Source organism: Dermacentor albipictus, chromosome 4, assembly GCF_038994185.2.
Source record: "Dermacentor albipictus isolate Rhodes 1998 colony chromosome 4, USDA_Dalb.pri_finalv2, whole genome shotgun sequence".
Taxonomy (NCBI): domain Eukaryota; kingdom Metazoa; phylum Arthropoda; class Arachnida; order Ixodida; family Ixodidae; genus Dermacentor; species Dermacentor albipictus.
Genome location: NC_091824.1, coordinates 157,980,643 through 158,001,507, shown reverse-complemented (window position 1 = coordinate 158,001,507; position 20,865 = coordinate 157,980,643). Strand labels below are relative to the sequence as shown.

General features: G+C 44.8%; 2 protein-coding genes across 3 annotated transcripts in view; one reads left to right on the top strand and one right to left on the bottom strand.

Moving 5' to 3' along the window:
- LOC135915792 (uncharacterized) overlaps window positions 1-20,865 on the bottom strand; it is a 382,578-nt gene that overhangs the window by 257,510 nt on the left and 104,203 nt on the right. The gene's annotated exons all lie outside the window — the stretch shown is intronic.
- LOC135915793 (uncharacterized) overlaps window positions 1-20,865 on the top strand; it is a 92,613-nt gene that overhangs the window by 52,128 nt on the left and 19,620 nt on the right. The gene's annotated exons all lie outside the window — the stretch shown is intronic.

Sequence of the window (20,865 nt, the reverse complement as noted above, 5' to 3'; positions counted from 1 at the left end):
ACGTCGGGAAGATGCTGACGCATTAATTAGTTCCACCAACCGAGTTCTGCCCCGCCTGCTTACAGGTTTCTTGGTTCAATAATACCGCGGCCAGCCATCGCTTATCTATAACTCCTCCGTCGCCTATCCAGCGCTCCGCGGCCAGATCATTTTGTGGCCACTAATCACGCTATCTACCACGAACGAGTTGCGGCCTCGAAGATGCACTGACCGCAGAGAATTGGTTAGGAGCAGTCGCCTCATTTGTGGCAACTACATGAACAGGCAGCTGTTCCGATGTTTTGATCGGCACGAACCATTTCGGCGAATCTGAAACATGCTCTACATGCTAAATCCGCCCTAGCTGCGTTTAGAATAGGCAATGCACGTCAGAGATTGCAGAAGTGTACTAAATCGAGATATTTGGCTTACGCTGATATTTCTTCCCACTGGAAATTGATTACGAAGGCTTGCATACTTAAATTAGGCATTTGATGATAAAAGATACTACTGCGGTATGATCTGAAGCTTCGGAGATACTTGTTCCTTTGATCACGAAAACAGCAAACATGAAAAAATATGGATATCATATAGTTTATATCTCCACGCCCAACATACTCCTCAAATGCTTTGCAAAAGGCGACTGCACAGTTTAAAAAGAAGAATGTTTAGTTTTGCAAGACATTTACACACATACGTGTGTATGTTCAGAAGGAGTTACGATCAGATAATGAAACAGACAATGAAACTAAAACATAAAGCATAGGAGAACCTTACACTGTGATATTTAATTGAAGTATAGAAACAATAATTTAGAATCCGCGCCTTCCGCACTGCGCGTGCAGTGTTTCAGCGTCAAGATAGCGCGGCGCCATCGTCCCACCTACTTTCGTGGGTATTTGTGCACGTGTACTGCATCTAGCCCTGGGAGTGTTAGCCAGCGCAACTCACGGCCCTAACAGCGATGTTAGAACAACCTTTTAAACGCAGGCATACCGTAGTACGTGAACTTAGAAACTATAGCAACTGGTGAATAAACCTTCGTATTGTGATTATTTCGTTATCCATTTCCATTTTCTTCCCAGCCCTCTTGTGTCTCCCCCAGTGTAGAGTAGCAAGCCAAATGTGACCTGGGCAACTTCCTCTCTGTCTTTTATTTTATTTTATGTCTCCCTCTCTCGTATGCTAACTCAGGGTATTAAGGCTGCCAAATTCAAGGCCCTCGCTATTCAATGAGCGAGAAGAATATAATTGGAGGGGGGATGGGGGAGTGGGTTGCAAGTATAGAAGCAAACAGACAATGAAACCAGATAAGGCATGGGCGATATTACCTGGCGCAACGATATAGAGCTCCGACTCAATGGAGATTCCTCAGAATGAGGTCTTTGGCACCAACCTAGTACAGTGTAGAAGCAAAGAAACACCAATAAACTAGTTAACAGGAATCCATCTTCCTATTGCAACATTGTTTCTATCTGTAGAAAACCGAAATCATTCGTAAATTGCTCTTGTTGCCGTGCAAACAGCAGTAAACATTGTGACCCTCGTTGGTCAAGGCAAAAAAAAAAAAAAAGAAATGAGAGACTTTCCGCACCGGCGTCCTTGCAGTCTCTAACTGTGTCCTCTCTCGTGCACACTAACACAAGATGGGAACAATGGTACATTTTGCCTATAGTTTTATATATTTGTCATCAATAAAACGTTTTTTAGAACCCATCTTTTTCCTGACCAAATGAAGGGTAGAAGTGCAAGCAGTGAGCAGTTAGGTAACGGCGCTTATGTGACAATACATTTCGTGGTGAAAGTGATAAGTAATAAATTTATCGAACACCCTCGTTACGAGACCCGTACGTCCGACTTCTAATATTCTCTGAACAATTATAGGTGTTGTTTATATGATATCGTGATGATACATATATATATATATATATATATATATATATATATATATATATATATATATATATATATATATATATATATATATATATATATAAAGTCGCAATTACCAGTAACAATTGCGGCTCCAATAACAAGTCAGGTTCAAAAAATTGCAGAAAATAAAACTTTTCAACGAATTATCGCTTCTCCGCCACCTGTCTTAACTGACGCATGCAAGCTGAGGAAATGATTTTGCTCTTGCGATTTAAACAAAATTTAATTAAATTATGGGGTTTTACGTGCCAAAACCACTTTCTGATTATGAGGCACGCCGTACTCTTGCGATTTCCCCGTGAGCAACCCGCCTCAGTAGCCCAGTGGATAGAGGTCACGGGTTCGATCCTGGGTGCGGCAGCTGCCTTTGGGTGCACGCTAAGCCCGCCATGCACCCGCTGTGCCTTCTGGTGCTCGCTAAAGAACCCCAGGTAGTCAGAATAATTAATCCGGGGCCCCCGCTACAGCGTCCATCATAATCAGATTATGCTTTTGGCACTTGAAACCCTCCGCATTGAGTTTTTATCCCGTGGGCATACGCAAAAGACAGTGCAGCCAATCCTGTGCACACTTTGCGAATGGTGACACAAAGCAGGTGCGTTGAGAGGTCGTCCGGTACTGGCGCACGAGAGAAATTACTCGAAGCCTTGCCACGGAAGCACCATGTTCCTGGACCGTGTCAAACCTATATATTCCACTGTCTCATATAGGAGAAACATACTATTGGCTCCACCGTTTATTACGTGAAATTAGCGGTTTTTCTGGCACTGGTCAACTGAGCACAGCGTGAAATGGGGAGTGCGGGGGGGGGGGGGGAAGGGGGTGTTGGCGAGCGAGCCTATACGAGGTGTGGCAGACAAGTAATGAGACTGGCAACGCTGGTAGCAGTCCGCATCCAAGGCTGTGGTCCTCTGCTTTCAGATAATTTGTGTATCAGACACTCCTAGACGCTCAGTGAAAGTGTCGACCTTGTGTGGTAAACACACGATTCTAGAGAGCGTGATAAGTGAAGTTGTGTTTTTGTACAGCGCTATGAAAATAGAACAGCGAAATTTAGAGCAACAGTGCGCCACCAAATTTTGTGTCAAACTTGGTGAACGCGCGAGTTTGAACCATGAAATGTTGCAACGAGCCTTTGGAGAACATTCCTGATTTAGAGCACAAGTTTTTCGGTGACACAAAGCATTTTTGAAGGGCCGCGAAACACTCGAAGATGAACCTCACTTAGGGAAGCCTTCAACATCAAGAACTGAGGAAAATGAGGAAAAAGTGAGGGCTTTTGTGAGGTCCGACGGTCGACTAACGTTGAGACTGGGGAGTAGTGCGTTAAATATGAATCGCTTTCTCCTTCATCAAATTTTGACTCAATATTTGACATGGGAAAGGTATGATCCAAGTTGGTACCAAATAACCTATCCATTAGACAGAAAGACAATAGGAAGAACGCGTGTCTTGATCATCTTGACCGGATATAAATTACCCAGGCTTCTTCAGTCACCTGATAACTGGTGATGAATCATGGATTTACGAGTACGATCCAGAAACAAAGCGTCAAAGTCAAGAGTGGCACGCTCACACTTCTCCCCGACCGAAGAAAGCTCGAATTAACGATTCAAAAATCAAGTCAATGCTGATTCGCTTTTATGACAGTAGGGGGATCGTTCACACAGAATTTGTGTTCAAAGAACAAACTGTCAACCAAGTTTCTTTTTAATAAAGAAGTCCTTGAAAGGCTCAGAAAGCGGGTGCTTCGCGTCAGACTGGACATTTCGGCCACTTGAATAGTTCTTGACAAAAAAAATTTCAGTGGTTCCTCAGCCGCTTTATTAGCCTGATCGTAGTGCATGTGACTTTTTTTTTGTTCCCCAAAATTGAACCCCCACCTGAAGGGGCAGCATTTAGTTGTGTCGAAAACACCCAAGGGAGCGTAACCAAGGAGCTGAAGGCAATTCCAGTTGAAGCCTTCTAGCATTGTTACGGTGAGTGAAAATGAGGTGGAAATGAGGTGAAAATGAATGAATAAGATGTTCTGTGGGACTCGGGATTGCGATCAGGATCGAGCGGGCGAAGCGTGGACGCAAAAAGTTGTGGGTGAAAGGACACATGCGAGTGCCTGTGGGCATGAGCGTACAAAATATAATATGCCGTGGTAGCTCAGTGGTTATGGCATTGCACTGATAAGCACGGGACCACGTGCTCAATCCTGGTCGCATTTCAATGAGGCGGAACGCAATAATGCTCGCGTACCGTGCATTGATTTCACATTAAAGGACCACAGATGGACCAAAATAATCCGCCGTCTCCCACTGCGCTCTTCAAGCTTTTGGATCGCAAAAATCCGGAATTTGTTAATTAAATTTAATTATAGGATACATGCCACTTGCACCACAACGTACACCGCTAAAATGTTTCGGAATGAATTATTAAACGTTGTTACATATCAAGGGGGCCTTCCCCGTGCCTGTTCATGGTGCCCTATCCTAATCTTCTTGCGTTGCTGAGAACGAGGACGCAGGTTCGAATCCAGGCTACGACGGCCAAGTGCTGATGGGGCGCAATGTAAAGACGATCGCTTGCCATGATTTGGGTGCTCGGTAAAGAAACGCAGGCGGTAAAGATTTATCCAAAGTCCTCTACTATGCCGTCCCTTAGAAACCACTGTGCCGGTTTAGGAATTTTAAACTCGACAATTCGTCACACTCGTCTCCAATATTAGGCGTGCGGGGTAACGCAGTTGTTCTCGAAGCAATTGTCACCCTACTGCAAATACTTCATTGTTTAAACATGAGAGAGGCGTAATGAACACGTACTCCAGCACACGGAACATTGTGTGCCACGCGCGTTCCTTCCCGCATTGGCTGTTTAGGAGCGTTCTAAACAACAACAACAACAACAACAACAACAACAACAACAACAACAACAACAACAACAACAACAACAACAACAACAACAACAACAACAACAACAACAACAACAACAACAACAACAACAACAACAACAAAAATATGCAGATATCATACTCAGTGATATCATACTCAGTGCCGTTTGGGGTCCCGCAAAGTGTTACCAGATAGACAAACGTGTTCGTGTAAGGAGAATTATGCGGGCGCGTTTGTTGGCGCAAGCAGCGAACAGCAATAGCAAGGCTGACGACGATCGCATGACGGTGCTGGAATGATTTCTACTCCAGTTGTTCGACGAGAGTTCACGACATGCCGATTATTGAGTTGCACATAGTCCTGGACGGGCGTAAGCGAGGGAAACATGAATGGTGATGTCATCTACGACGAAGTGTTATGAAAATCGTGAGTACCTATATCTGTGTCATGCTGTGTAGGTTAAAACTGCAAATATAATTAACTGGTCCTCCAATGAAGACACCAAGTTCTACGAGGGCCGACCATGAAAGCGGTACAACACCACACAGCTTCTACGTAGCTTTACCAAGGGAAGAACCGGGTAATGTGGGCCGATCCCGAAGGTGGTGCAGTCTGACACAACGTTTCGAAGCACTAGCTATCGCGAGAAAAGAATGCCAAAAAGTGTCTGAAAGAACTAATCGGCCTTGGCACAGCATAACAAAAGATACGTGCCATGGTGGCGTAATGGTTAGAGTCTCGGGCTCTTTTTTTTTTTTCTGGAAGTCAGAGATTCAATGTCTCCGCCGGTCACGCATTTCTTTTTTATTGAACAGGTCCGAAAAGAGGCGAGACAGGAACCGATGTACCCATTTCTAGCAATATGCTTAGAATTAGGCAAATATTTTCGCAATAATAATAATAATAATAATAATAATAATAATAATAATAATAATAATAATAATAATAATAATAATAATAATGCTATTATTAATAATATTAATATCAATAAAATTGTATATCCCGCCAACTGTGACACTCGGTGTAAGTCGGTAATGATGTGATAAAAAAGCTTTACTTTGCTTTAATGATTATAATAATGTAATATAACGACGGAAGCAATAACAGAGCAGCAGTGCCTTCAATTTATGAAAGTCACAGCACCGCTGCAACAACTTTCCAGTACTTCCGATTAGTTTCTTCATAGCCTCTGCTTGTTTGGTGGTTAGTATTTACAGAAGCACTGGTTCTCAACCTCCTAAGCAGCGACGTAAGAGCTTCAATGTCGTTAAAGCTAAAACGTGACTGTGCCATAGTTGCTCAACGATAAGCGCCTCTTAGGTGCTGAAGGTGCACCTAGAGATGCACGAACGAATAGCGCAAGTCCGAGACGGGGCTCGTGGACGTTGTCCCTCCATGGTGCCCAAGCGAGCAGTTTGATTAAAAAGGCAGGAGTGGACGCCATGTGCCAGACCCTTTCTTGCTCACCAGGACGTTTCAACAAAATGAGCAGCGTCATCACTAATTCAGCTCTTCGGCAGCGGCAGCACCGGCACGGCAATTCTCGTTAACCCCCCGCCGTCGTCTCTTTCTGCGCTTTCTTTTTTTCTTTTGTGTTCCCGTGTCGCTCACTAAAACAAACAGTATTATACATCGCACGAAGCCAAGAAGAAAATGTGCGTGAAGCCGGCGATGGCCGTCCTGCGCAGGCCTGGGTTTTTGGCCCTTTTGTCTGATGTATTTGTTGGCTTCGCTTATGGTTTCTTTTTTTTTCTTCCTTCTCCGCTTCTCACTGTCTACCAAGTAAAGCAATGCCATCAACTATTCAATATTGCACACAAAACCGCACTTCCATGCGCCTAACTATCAAAGAGCCCACCCAATGGACTTGTGCAACTTACACTCACTGCGAAGACAAACTAATCACGCAAAATACCTAATAACAAATATGCAAAAAAGATGGCGGTAGAAAGGAACATGGGGACCTGAAATTATCTACAGTGGTCAATCAAGAAACGTGTCTGGGTCTCTGAGATCAACATTATGACAAGGGTATCTTTCTTCGACAAAGCAGCAAATGCTTTCCCTTGACAGCGTTTCATAGTACACTTTCCCCACCCAAAATGGCTGAGGGGAACAAGAGGTGCGCACAGAGTAGAGACAGTTGAGTCGAAGTTTTCAAAACTTAAGGGGTAGGGTAGTAGTGCGTTTGAGGGGGCGAGATAAAATTAAGCTATAAGTTCTTTTTTGAGGCAGTCTTCCAAATAGACTATTTGAGACGTCGGATCCATAGACATATCTTGTTCGACTACTGTCGATTGCTGATGAAAAATAGTCTTCTCTCGGTTGATGTTCTTAAATATTGTTAAATGCAGCGGTCCCGTAATATAATGCTGGTAGATTGCGTTTGCTACGTACTTTCTGTAAGCTGCCTGTCATGACGTGTCAATCGCTGCCAAGTCATGAACAGCAACTCACCACGACAATGTACATGGTGGCCCGGGTTCACAGCATATGACTCTGTGCTTAGTGGAGCTGGAACCTTTCCATACAGTTGTCCAATGCGTTGACATAGTTTCAGTCGGCGTTTACCACTGGAGCCCCAGCAGAGTGACCGCGGTGAATTAGAGTGCTCCCTTGAGCAGTAGACCACACTGCGCATATTTAAAATTCCACTATATTCTCTAATATACCATAAAGAAATGAAGTTCCGTGCATCACAAGGCAGATAAACTAACAACTTCTTTATCTATACAACAAACTGTTTCTTGCGCCAAAGTACTAAGTAGATGTAGATCCGCGCTCATTATGTAGATAAGCGCTCGTCTGTATTCCTTCGTGTTCCTCATCCTTCGTCTCGTTTTCTTCGCGCTGGTAAAAGCTTGCTTCAAGATACTTTAATCTTTCTCTCACGGCAACTCGGACCTCGTTGGTTCAAGAACGTGTCGGTGCCCAGAATGACGGCTCTTGCTCCGCCACAATAAATGGGCATTCAACAAGCTCTGGAATCTTTGGCACTCGACTCCTACAACGAACGCGAGAAATAGACAGAAATTAGATGGAAAAGACAGGGACGGCAACCGGAAGAGAGGCATGTGGTTTGCTAGCCTACACTGGAAGGGGTAAGGGGAAGAAAGATGAGACTACTAACAGATAAAGAAAGCAAACGCGTGATGAGAAGAAAGCGAGGGGGTGGTGAACACGGGAATATCAGAGTCTCTCTTACCCTCGAACATCTCTACCTCTAACTCTTTCAATCGAACGTTGTAAATGCGATGAATACGTTTTCATGGACTGCAATGCAAAACAACACGTATAGTGCCCAAAATTCGTGTATGTACCAAGTGTTCTGCATGATTCAATGTATAACAACGCTACCTTTCACTAGGACAAAACCGAAGAACAGAGAAGGACAAGTGCTGTTTTGTTCTCTTCAAAACGTTGGGCTCACTCTTTGACGTTACTTAGTATTTTACGGGGAGAATCTTCTGAAGTACGAACACTGATCGTATTCGTTTCATTACTCGATTCTATCATTTGAATTGATTCCTTTCTTATTGTCCACCACTCTCGACTGGACGATCCTTGTCACGAAATAGGCGGAGCTCGAAAACAAAAACATTTGGAATAGAAGCATTACTTTTTCCTTGAGTTGGTTGGCACGATCCATGTTGCGGGATTGAACGAGAAAAACGAAAGAGGGAGGTGACACGGCCAACACTTAGTTGTGTTCGGCACTATTTTATGGCAGAGCTTGAAATTGCATCTGGCACAACAGAACCACTCTTTAGCTCCAACCCCTTTGCAAAGGGCCCCTCTCACCAGGCTACATGGCAAATTTTAGACATACGCTGGAAGTTGTTACGTGCCCTGTAGGAGTGTTCTACCGTAAGAATTTTTTCAAATTAGTTCATTAATAGCAGACATAGAAGTACTTGAAGTGCATGAACCCATTATTTCAGGAGGCGAGCGTCACAGCCAACATAACACTCTTCCCACTTGCGCCGTCTAGCCTCCGCAAGCGAAATTCCTTCCCTGCGTTCTCCCATGCCGGAGCGGGAAGATCGCGTGACGAATACATCATGAGCCCCACCTTCTTTTTTTTTGCAGCTTAAGCTGTTATTAGCTCCTTCTAATAGCCGTTTCAGTTGGCGATGCTGTCTGCCGCTGCTGGTGTCCATCGCAGCTATCGGCAGGAATGAGAAAAAAAAATCACCGTTCCCACCGGGACCGAACCGATGCCCGTTGCGTGGAAGTTAGCTACTCTATCACTGAGGCACGCCAGTTCTTGCTAGCTCGAAGGGGAAAAATGCCCTTTGCACGCGTCCTAGCGTGCGAGGAGAAACGCGATGTGAGATGTGTGCCGCGTAGCGTCGACACGTGTACAGTTTGCATTGCAGTTGCATAATACTACACCAGGTGGAACGCCTTGCAGCAATTGCATAGACAGCGGCACACGGTAAATAGAATGGTCTCGAGCAAGAAAAAGAAGATTAAGGAGATGTATTAAAATCTTAGTATGAAAAACATGTATGGCAGGCCTGGTTTAAAGGCTAACTCCCATGAGCGCGATTTTGTGCGCGGCAACGACGAGCGACGGTTTCGAGCGACGGATCGGGCCGTCGCGTGAACAGATCGCCCGGTCTTGTCGCGCGATCGCTCGGTTCTGCAAATCTAGAATTTGTCGCTCGTCACCCGGAAGTGCTATGAGCGACTAGCCAATAGCGCGAAGCCGAAACTGGATGTACATCACTGAAGTACTACCAATTGTGGCACGGAACGAGCAAACGATTGAATTTTTATAGTGCAAGGATAAGAACCTACTGCAAGACTTTCAGAAATATTTTGTGCTGCTTTTTACAGGAAAACACATCAACTTAAGGTAATAAAGCATGCGTCACGCTAGTTTCAGTGCCTTTATTGCTGCCCTCATACCGGCAACACTGGGGCGACGTCACTCGAAGTCGTCGCTCGCATGGGGTACGACTTGTAGGCGACGAGCGAACGCGACAGCCATCTCCATCGCGTCGCTTGTCGCTGTCGCGCGCAAGGTCGCTTGCATGGGGTTTATACTTAAACCAGCCAGTCTGGGTAACTGTTTGTCACCACCCTGTTTCAAAGCAGATGCCAATAATCCATCCTCGTAATTATCATCATTAGCATCATATCGTGTCAACTGTTTGTATACGAAAAGTCGCAGTTTCGCCCGAAAGGCGAAGCATGGATTGCGATAGCATAATAGTAGACCGCTATAAGAGGTCAGGATAGTAGTTTTATGGACAGTAATGACTTGTAAACATTCGCTTACTAACTAAACTACCAAGCATTACGTCAGCACGCACAGGAAAAACACATCGCACTCAATAACCTCGGAAACTCGCTGTCAAACCAATGACGTCAGGATACGTGGCAGCACTACCGAGCGATGTGACTTTCGTGCTGTCTATGGCTTCAACGCAAACTGAACGGCGAGAACACGGCACATGCAAAGCTACGAGCCATCGGCCCACCTAGACTGTGCCCCCAAAGCAGATCGATTTCAAATAATGATCAATAAAAGATTGCTTTCGAATAAATGATCATCAGCTTCATCAACAGAATCGTATTCTACCACAGTTCAAGAGATGATAGATGTGCACCGCGTACTCTGAATACCTGTGTTTACTCTTCCGTGCAAGTTATAGCACTTTCTCATAAGACACGAATCTTCTAGGGCATGCTGCCGAAAATGGAGCTCCTATGGAGGCACCCCTGTGGCTTGCGTTGCAGCTGTGCGGCATATGCCAAGCAGGCCTGTGACTTTTTTCTTCTTCCTCGCATTTTTGCTGAGCGTTGTACTGCTGGTGACGGTCTCACGTGCGAACGGTTGCGCTTCTCTGGTTTCACGGAGTGAACTATTTTGCGCGCTCTGCACGAGAACACCTCATTAGCGGTAGAAGTCAGTGTCCCAGTCATGAGCCCTAGGGCAGACGTGAGAGGATGAAAGAGCATGATCGCGGCGCTGGAATGCGGTAGAAAATGATATAATTTTGTTCTGTACGCGCGCGACTGCACGACGTGGCAACAAGCTGACGAAACGGAAGTACATCTCTCTTGCTGTGGTACGACGTAAAACAAAAACGCGCAGACGTCTAGTTTGCACTTTCTTATTATTTATCTGAACATTAATTCGTCTATTGAACCAACAGATTAAAACAAATTATTGACTTTACCTTGACGACTTCTTGAAGTAGCGTGCCACTGTGAGTGAAGTCACAGCACTACCGTGCACGTAGGCGCACTTTTGCGATTGATGTCGGCTCTACGACTGGGAGCGCTGCACCCAAGGGGAGAAGGGCAAACGGCGTTCGGTTTGAAATTTACACTCTTTCCTCCACTCGCATAGATATAATACTTAAGAGACACGATCGTTAGCGCGCGTTGTATGCACTGCGCCTGCTTCAGCTCAAAATGGTCAGACCTGGTGAGCAAGCAATATCACGCAGCGAAAAGTGGGAAAAGACTACAAATGTCTTGCTCATAACACACTGCTTGCTGCCTTTGCTTCAGAAAAACAAGTGACAACCCTTCCGACACGCTTCTTCGCGTACTATATTTTATTGTACTTATTTTTCAATCAGGCAGTTTGCCGCTCTGGGATAAAATAAAGGCTACCGCGCAGCCATAGTCGCCGCTGTGCCATGCTCATTGAAAGGTTTTTGAAAGTTTCAATAAACTTCCGCAAAAAAAACGTCGATGAAAATTACCTCGCAAATCTGCCACGCACCAATGACTACGCTCGCTTCACGCAATTAGTGTCGTGCTTGCAATAATTAATTTTCTGTCACTGGCAGGCAACTCAATTTTCTCCTTCCCAACGCCAAGCAGGAAGGCACGTAAGAACATTTATCGAATATAAAGCGACTGATATCACCAGCAGCAACGCGACGACCTACATCGCGAGCTTATTTATTTTCAATAGCACCGCTCACACGGCGACGTCCCGCTTCGTTGGTAACACATGCGTTTGGAAAATACGGGTGTTGGTGGCAAGATGGAGCGGTGTGAGAATTGACAAATGCGACCATAATGTAGCTGACTAATTGGACAATTCATGGAGTGTTCGCTTAAAGAGTATCTGAGAGAAAAGAACCGTGCACCGTTAAGGTCGTGTTTTTTGTTCTTTTGTGTTTATAACGAATTCTTGCAGCGTAGTGGTGCTGGGACCACTGAAAATTTGCTCATCAATTTTTCTAGAATGTAATGTTGTGAGAAGAGCCTAATACTTTTGCTGAAAGCAAGGAAGCGAAATAACACAAGCTTCTAACAGTTGTTCCAAAATCATCGCTAAGTCCTTTGCCGCTATGAGCCGGTATGTTCCCGTTGCCAACGGGAATTGGAAAATTGTTTAATGCCACCATCACTAAGCTGAGAGAAAAAACGTGCCATAACAACCATGCTGCAAAATATACAATCGATTCATCAAGTGCTGGTTTTCATCTTAAGCTGTGTTAGTCATTTGCCATTTTTTTCCATTATTTTATCTCAATAATGTCAATAATACACACTTCATCTTTTTCTAAACGTACTTATATGTTCTCTCAAACACTGTTCGTGTTTTGCCTGCATCGCTACATTGAGCTTTTGATTTAGTATATGCAAAGTTTTGATCGCAGCATCATAACTTGTTTGTCAGCTTCAATTTTTTTTGAGCTGTCAGTGCTTTAGCTTCAGCATTAGTCAAATTTTTTTTTACGGTTGTCCGAGATACAATAATGCATTTACAGTAACTGTTAGTATGTCTAGCAAGTACCTGATGTAACTTCAGTCTTTGCTTGCTGCATATCATTTCCATTTCTTCGTTTTTACTGAGACGAATCCACTAGGGCAAATCAGAAATTTTTCGCCCCTATTTTTATTGGCCAAAATAAAGTCAGCACAGGTAATTACAAACATAAGTACTACTGTACGTACCTTACACTACTCTTTCACATCCTAACCACACCAGTTAAGACATATTTCCCATTGCAGCACTAAATTTGAGATGCCCCTGTCGTCAGTCAGCGATGCACGCAGCTTTCCCGAACTCTCATTGTCATGCAAGTCTACACGGCATTTTGCGGACTCACAATACCACCACCTCACACTTCTCAAAGCGAGACACCTTTCCCATACGTGGGCTGCATTTCCTTGCAGATTTCGATGGGCGTTCGTCCCTTGCTCCACAGAAAACGAGTCACACTTCGTCGCTCGTACGCCGTGTACATGTGAAGCACAACCACCATCTCCGGATGGATGGACGGAAGGTAGGAGCGTCCCCTTTAAAACAGGGTGATGGCAGTTGCCACCATGCTCAACTTTTTATTTTTGTTTAACTGTGTTGTAAGTTATTAAAATTCGCCATTTTCTTTAAATACGTCTTCCTACACTTTTATCTTTAGGTCAGCTCTCTGCTTTTGTGCCACCAATCTTCCAATCGCTTTTCCAACAACTGGCAGCAGCGCCGTGCCCCGGAGCTACCGGCAGATAAGGCCGGGCCGGTCCAAGAGAGGTCCACCTCTGGTATTGGATATGTTGACTTCGCATTTACAGCCGTAACTTGGCTAAGGAAATGGAGGCAAAAACTTCATATGCAAGTTTTCTTATAGCATTACTTCGAGTTGCGTCAGCTTGCTGGCATTGTTTGATGTAATGTCCTTGCATTATATTTGTGTATTTTATGTGCATCGGTACTATTTGTGGAGCAGCCAAACCACCCGCCATGGTATCGCAATAGCTATGACGTTAGGCTGCAGGGCACTAAGTCACAGGTTCGATTCCGGTCAGGCAGCCAAATTCCGATGGGTTCGGAATGAAACCGACGCTCGTCCACCATGCACTGGGTGCAAGATAAGGACCCATGATGATCAAAATAATTACGGACCGCGCCCTCTACGGCTTGCCGCATAATCAGATTGATGCAATGGCAACTAACACTCCAGCTTTTTTTCTTTCTTCTTTTCAGCCGCTCCTTTTGGCTTTTTAGCACAATAGCTGCTCATCCCATTGTAATAAACCAAGTGAAAGAAGTGATTCCGAGGAGCTATGGTCATAATAGTTAAGAAAGCTCGTATATCAGGGCAACGTCATCATTATCATCAATATTAGCTTATTTTAATGTCCACTGCAGGACGAACACCTCTCCCTGCGATCTGTGAATACCCTTGTCCTGCGCGAACCAATTCCAGCTCGCGCCTGCGAATTTCTTATATTACATCACCCCCCCCCCCCCCTAAGTCTTCTGCCATCCTCGACTGCGCTTCCCTTTTTTTGGCACCTATTCTGTAACCATAATGGTTCACCGGTTATCTAACCTACGCGTTACATGACCTGCAAAGCTCCATTTCTTCCTCTTAATGTTACTCAGAATATCGGATACTCGTGTTTGCTCTCTGGTCCTCACCGCTCTCTTCCTGCCTCCTCAATGTTACGCCTAACATTCTTCGTTCCAGCGCTCTCTGCGTGGTCCTCAACTTCTTTTCGACCTTCTTTTTCAGTCTCCAAGTTTCTGCCCCATATGTCAGCACTGGTAGAATGGATTCATTGTACACCTTTCTTTTTAATGATAATGGTAAGCTTCAAGTAGGTATCTGTCAATGTCTGCCGAATGCGCTCCAACTCATTTTTTGTCTTCTGTAAATTTCCTTCTCATGAACAGGGTCCCCTGTGAGTGATTGACCTAGGTAAACGTACTCCTTCAGAGACTCTAGAGGATGACTGGCGATCCTGAACTCTTCTTTCCTTACCCGACTATTGATCATTATCATTGCTTTCTGCATAATAATTTTCAACCACACTCCTATAATCTCTCTGTTAAGGTCCTCAATCATTTCTTGTAATTCATCCCCAGTGTTGCTGCACAGGACAATGTCATCTACAAATCAAAGGTTGCAGAGATATACGCCGTTGATTGTTACTCCTAAGCCATCCCAGTTTAATAGACTGACTACTTCTTCCAAGCACGCAGTGAATAGCATGAGAGAGATTTTGTCTCCTTGTCTGACCCCTTTCTTTATATGTATTCTCCTACTTTTCTTGTGGAGAAATGAGGTAGCTGTGGAATATCTGCAGATAGTTTCCAAGATATTTGCGTAAGCGTCCCCGTACTCCTTGATTTCGTTAAGCCTCTACTACTGTTAAGCCTCTACGACTGCTGGTATCTCTACTGAATCAAATGCCTTTTCGTATTCTATGAAAGCCGTATAGAGAGGCTGATTGTACTCTGTGGATTTCTCGATTACCGGATTGATGGCATGGATTTGATCCATTGTAGGATATCCCTTCCTGAAACCTGCATGTTCCCTTGATTGACTAAAGTCCAGTGTTGCTCTTATTCTACTGGAGATTATCTTGGTGAATGCTTTATATAATATTGGAAGTAAGCTAATGGGCCTATAAGTTTTCAATTCTTTAACGTCTCCCTTCTTGTGGATTTATAAAATGCTGGGTTCTTCCAGTTCTCGGGGACCCTTGAAGTCGAAGACAGTTCCTGTAAAGGGCCGCTAGTTTTTCAAGAACGGCGTCTCCTCCATCTTCGATTAAATCGCCTGGCTGTCCCTCTTTTCCTCCCGCTTTTCCCCGTTTCATGTCTTGCAAGGTCCTTCTGATTTCATCGTTAGTTATAGAAGGAGCCTCTGTAACCTGTTCATTACTATTTCAAATAGAGGTATCGTGGCTCATTTGGGTACTCTACAGGTCAGTATAGAATTATTCCGCCGCTTTTACTATATCTTCAAGACTGCTCATGATATTACCTTGCGTATCTTTCAGCGCATCCATCTTGGTTCGTCCGATGCCAATTTTTCTTCTCACTGATTTCAGGCTGCGTCTATTTTTTACTGTTTCCTCAGTCTTTCTCACGTTATACTATTGAATATCCATTATTTTCTCCTTGATTAGTTTTGACGGTTCCGCGAATTGAATTTGATCTCTTGAGTTGGGCACTTTCACTCTGTCATTTCTTTATTAGGTCGTTTGTTACTTGGGAGAGCTTATCTACTGGTTTCCTTGGTGCCTTATCTCCCACTTCAATTGTTGTTTCTGAAGCCAATCTAGTTACGGTTTCATTCATTGCATCTATGTCATCTTCATCTCTCTCTTCCAAGGCTGCATATCGGTTCGCAAACGCCAACCTGAATTGATGTGCTTTCACTCTTAGTGCGTCTAGGTTGGCCTGATTCTTCTGGACCAATTTTACTATTTCTCTCTTCAAATTGAGGTGAACCCTAGCTCTCACTAACCTATGATCACTGCACTTTACCCTACCTAACACTTCTACATCCTGCAATGTACTGGTGTAGACAGAAAGTATGAAATCAATTTTGTTTCTTGTTTCACCATTAGGGCTTTTCCAGGTCAACTTATTGTTTCAACGCTTCCTGAAAAAAGTGTTCATTATTCGCAGCTTATTCCTTTTCGCTAATTATACCAACATCTCCACTCGAGTGTTCCTAGAATCCACGCCGTAGTTGCCAATTACTTGCTCACCAGCCTGCTTTTTTCTCACTTTTGCATTGAAGTCGTCCATGACTACAGTATACTGGATTTGCACTTTTGGCATCGCTAATGCAACATCTTCATAAAGCTGTTCTATTTGTTCATCATCGTGACTGGAGGTTGGAGCATAAGTTTGTACTATCTTTATGCTATGACTGCTGCTACCCTCTCATGAATGCTGTAGAATTCGTTAATGTTGCCCGCTATGTCTTTATGGATTAGGAATCCTACTCTCCGAACTGCTTCTCATATGGTAGTCCTCTATACCAGAGGACGTGGCCATATGTCAACAGTGTATAAGCCTCACCAGTTCTTCTAACCTAAGGCCAATGATATCCCAAACAATGCCTGATAGTTCTTCAAAGAGTCCTGCTAGGCTAGCTTCACTTGAGGGGGCTCGGGTGTTAAACGTTGCAAGGGTCAGTTTCCATTGGCGGCCTGTCCGGGGTGTTAATGGCCCAATAACACGACGAGAATATTCTTGCGCTCCTAAGGGACTGATATAGTGGCCATAAGAAGGCTCGAACTTTTTATGTCAAACAGTTACCGCAGATTCTTTTTCTTCTGCATTTCTAGATTCACAATACCGCATATAAAGAAAACACGCCCCTTAGCTCTCTCGGTCATTACCAATTCGGTAAACTGAAGCCGCTTCAGCCTAACATGAAGCAACGCCATATAAAAGAACACAAAGAAAGAAATACAGAAAAACTGCAAGCTAAACTGCTTTAAAGAGAAGTGAAGAGAATGTGCCCGTAGACGCCCTTTTTCTCAACACTTCGTCGGCTTCACAGGTGATCGGGCTGTATTTGAGGCTTGTACGCGACGCGAGGGACGGCACCACACTCGGCGACGCGGTCGCACATGCTCGCTCGAGGCTGCAGCGAACAAAACAAAGCAATAAGCAGCAGCAGCAGCAGCGCGACAATGACGGCATCGAGCTCGCACATCCGGGCAGGCCAGGTGGGCCGAGCGCGTCATGACGACGCCCGGCGAATCCCGCGCCGGACCCCGAGGACAGGGGCGGGGTCCGGCGCTTCGTCGAGCCGCCTTGCGAAACGCTGGGCGAGGAAAAAAAGAAAGAGGGGGGGGGAAGCGCGGCTCCTTGTTCTCTACTCCGCGGCCGCGCCTCCCAGGCTGACGCGGAACAACGCTTCGAGCACACGCGCCGACAACGATGCCATCGAGCAACGCTATCAAGTCAGGTTGTCGCCGACAACCTGGCACAGGCCTTGCTCCACCGGTGCCTGAAACCCTCGCAGCCCCAACGCACCGCCGCACCTTTTCCCCTCCTGTTCTTGTCTCCTTCATAGCGTTCTATCAGGGATGCCAGATCAATTCGGGCCGACGAGCGATAGGCTTGTAAAGGTGTGCTCTGACAAGCAGCTCTAGATATAAAAATTGCTCGTGGGCAAATGGGGAAGGAGAAGACCGAAAGACAGACCCATCAAAAAATTGTGTCGAGAAACTGTGTATAGGCATTCTAACTTGTTTTAGTTAGAAATATATCTTTTTCCTGAAGATGCGAGAATGCTGCCTCTGTTTTTAAATCATGCAACTATGAAAAAGAAACACATCGGACGGCACACTTGACGAAGCGGTCTGTTGCTGCTTATAATGAACTGCAGAAAGGACGAGACATTTGGGTGAGGAGAAAAAATATTAATCAAACGTGTCAACGCACTGACAGAGATGTGTTGAAGAGAACAAAAGCAAGAACAGCAATAGTCCTTGTAGTTAGCGGCTCACGTGACAACAGCTGCAGATAAAACTCCAGCTGATAAATGGAATTAGGCTGTTTATGCAAGACACGATTCCTGAGCCTTTTCTGACGAGTGAAAGCGTTGCACAGTAGAATAATTTCTCTTTGTGGATGGAACAGTCCGTTAGAATGTAAGGACTTCTGTGACCGCGAAGAATATTAATGGAAGACTCGACCTCAACTTTGCACCCCGTTGAAAACAGAGCAGAATTCTATACCTTAGAGTCACGCTTGTGAAATGTTATATTGCTGTCTCTTTGTTTAATTGTGTACTCGGCCTGGTTGCTTAGTGGTACGGCGTAATTATGTCATACATTTAGACGCTGTTGCCTAGAGATGCCTAGCAATCCTGCATGTGTTCGGACAGTCTCGTAAATGACTCTTGGACTAGTTAGAAATGCCTTTTTACTATAGTTTATATGTTTCCGCGTTGAAAATTTTTTTAGCAGATTTTGTCAAGATACTAAGAAATATTTAGTGCATTAAGAGTTTTGAATGTCGTTTCAACCATGTCATTTTGTTGTTTTTTGCAAGGAATGAAAGCGGTAGCTCGCTTCCTGTTTCGTCATTTATTCGGCGGGCCCAAAACTGCCAAGGTATGAAAATATGATTCGTCCATGCGCTATGCAACTTCATACGCTGTAATATCTTGTCATTCACAAGAACCCAAAACACTGAGAGACACCGCCTCTTCATCGAGCAAGATGTGGATAAATTTTATACACTTTTCTGCATCTTGATATCACCCTATCATTTTAGATGGTTCTCCTTTCTTCGTAAGCAGTGCTGCGTAAGACTTTCTTTGTAGCATGGTCCAGCGTTCCATAGAAGCATCGCCTGTCTTGCCATATTCGTTTTATACCAATGTCGGAAAGCTTCCCACATGATTAGAGCTTAGCACTCACTGCTCGCGGAATTTCAGCATTCGATGAAGGCTCCGTTGTGCCAGGTCGAAGCTAGGAAAAACTGACAACTTCACGGCGCCAGGAACTATACATTGCTGCAGTTGCTGCATGGCATCCAACTGCAAGCAATGCAATAGCTTGGACGCGAACGCAGTGAGCCACTTACTTGCTCGCCCCGATATTTTTCCTTCGTTCACAATGTGCCGCGCTAGGGTGTGGTGCTCTAGTATTCAACGGGGCGAGAAGCTTTCGGAACAAAGCGTCAAACAATCCTAGACAGCGTGCGCTATTGACCGCAAGCTGCATGCTGCGGTTGGTGTCTCAATACTTCAAAGGGGATGTTTCTTCACTCCGGATAAAGCTGCACGCTTCCACAGATGGCATGGTGACGCGCAGGAATAAGCAGCACATAAGTTTGAGCCGGTGGGGTGAGTGTTCCCTGCTGCCTCGTGAGCGATGCCTGAGTGATGCGAAGGAACAGGCGTGACTAGATACCATACCACTCAAAGATGGGGGAGCGACGAGGATAGTGCGATGGATGTGCAGACGCTACAATGCCCGACGCTCCTAGGAGGGTAACGCGGGCAAGTTGGTGAGCTCTGCCACGGCCTGGCAGTGCAGTGTGGTCATGTTATTCATATTATCTTGGTGGGATATGATAAGTGCGCAGGGATGGCTGAGGTCATGGGGGGTCGTTAGTTGTCAGATCGGTGACGTCTGTCCGCCTCCACGAAGTCAATCAAAATTATAGGAAGAAGTGTTCTCCGAGATAAAGAGACTGCGGCGCCCTCCTTGTCGGAGCCGGGACGTGTTTTCACTGCAAATGAGGCGCTTCCGCTTTATGTGTAACTTATTCACAGCCCTTCCTCGCCGTCGCCATGTGCCACGGCATGCAGAAGTAGCCACAGCTGGGCCAAAGGCGCTGAACACAAAACTTGAAATTAACGCTCTTAAATTATCACTTTTGTACCTATATAGTTACAATAAATATGTTTGCGCCAAGCGTAGAGGGTCATCCGTATGCGTGTGCGAAGTTTCATGTATCAGCGTTGAACCGCTCGATGAGATCGAAATGGTGTTCGCTGTTCGAAAGAGCGTTTTAAGCTCTCTGAAAGTAGTATGAGAATTCACTGTGGCGCCCTCAAGACACTGACGTCAGCATTGCTCCAGCATAGTTCTATAAATGTCTAGTTTATCGCTTTAAGGAGGAGAAAGGGGTTAACCGAGGGGCCCGATTTTCATTAGTCATATCATAGGAAGCCAACAAACAATGACACCAAGGACAACACAGGGGAAATTACTTGTGCTGACTAATTGAAATAATGAAATAATAAATTAGTGGAATCGAAAGTGGGTGAAAAAACAACTAGCCGCTCTCACGTATTCGCATTACGCGAAGACTTCGCACGCGTACTGCATGCGAAAATGTGGGATCATTTCCCACCTGCGGCAAGTTGTTCTTTCATGAACTTTCAGTTCCATTAATTAATTAATTAATTCGATTAGTCATTACATGTAATTTCCCCTGAGTTGTCATTGGTGTCTTTGTTTCTTGGCTTCCTATGATAGTTTATACCATAGCTTATCGACCAGGTTATCCACTATGAGCTTAGTAGCTAACAAGTGGCAAGCGTTTGAGCCGCGGGCTAGCGCCAAGAACTCAAAAGAGCACAAATATGATTGCTCACTACAAATTTGCTGCTACTTGCTGGTGCTTGTTGCCTACTGTTGTTGTTGTTGTGGTGGTGAATAGCTCACACAAAGGCCAGCCTTCATATAACGAATTGACTTGAATGTAGTCCTATCTGTACAACCCTTTCAGAAGTGCCGGTGACCGGCTCTGTTTTCCAGGTAATCATCCTCAGTGCAACAAGTAAGCCTTCAAGCTCATAATTCTTTAATTGAATAAGAG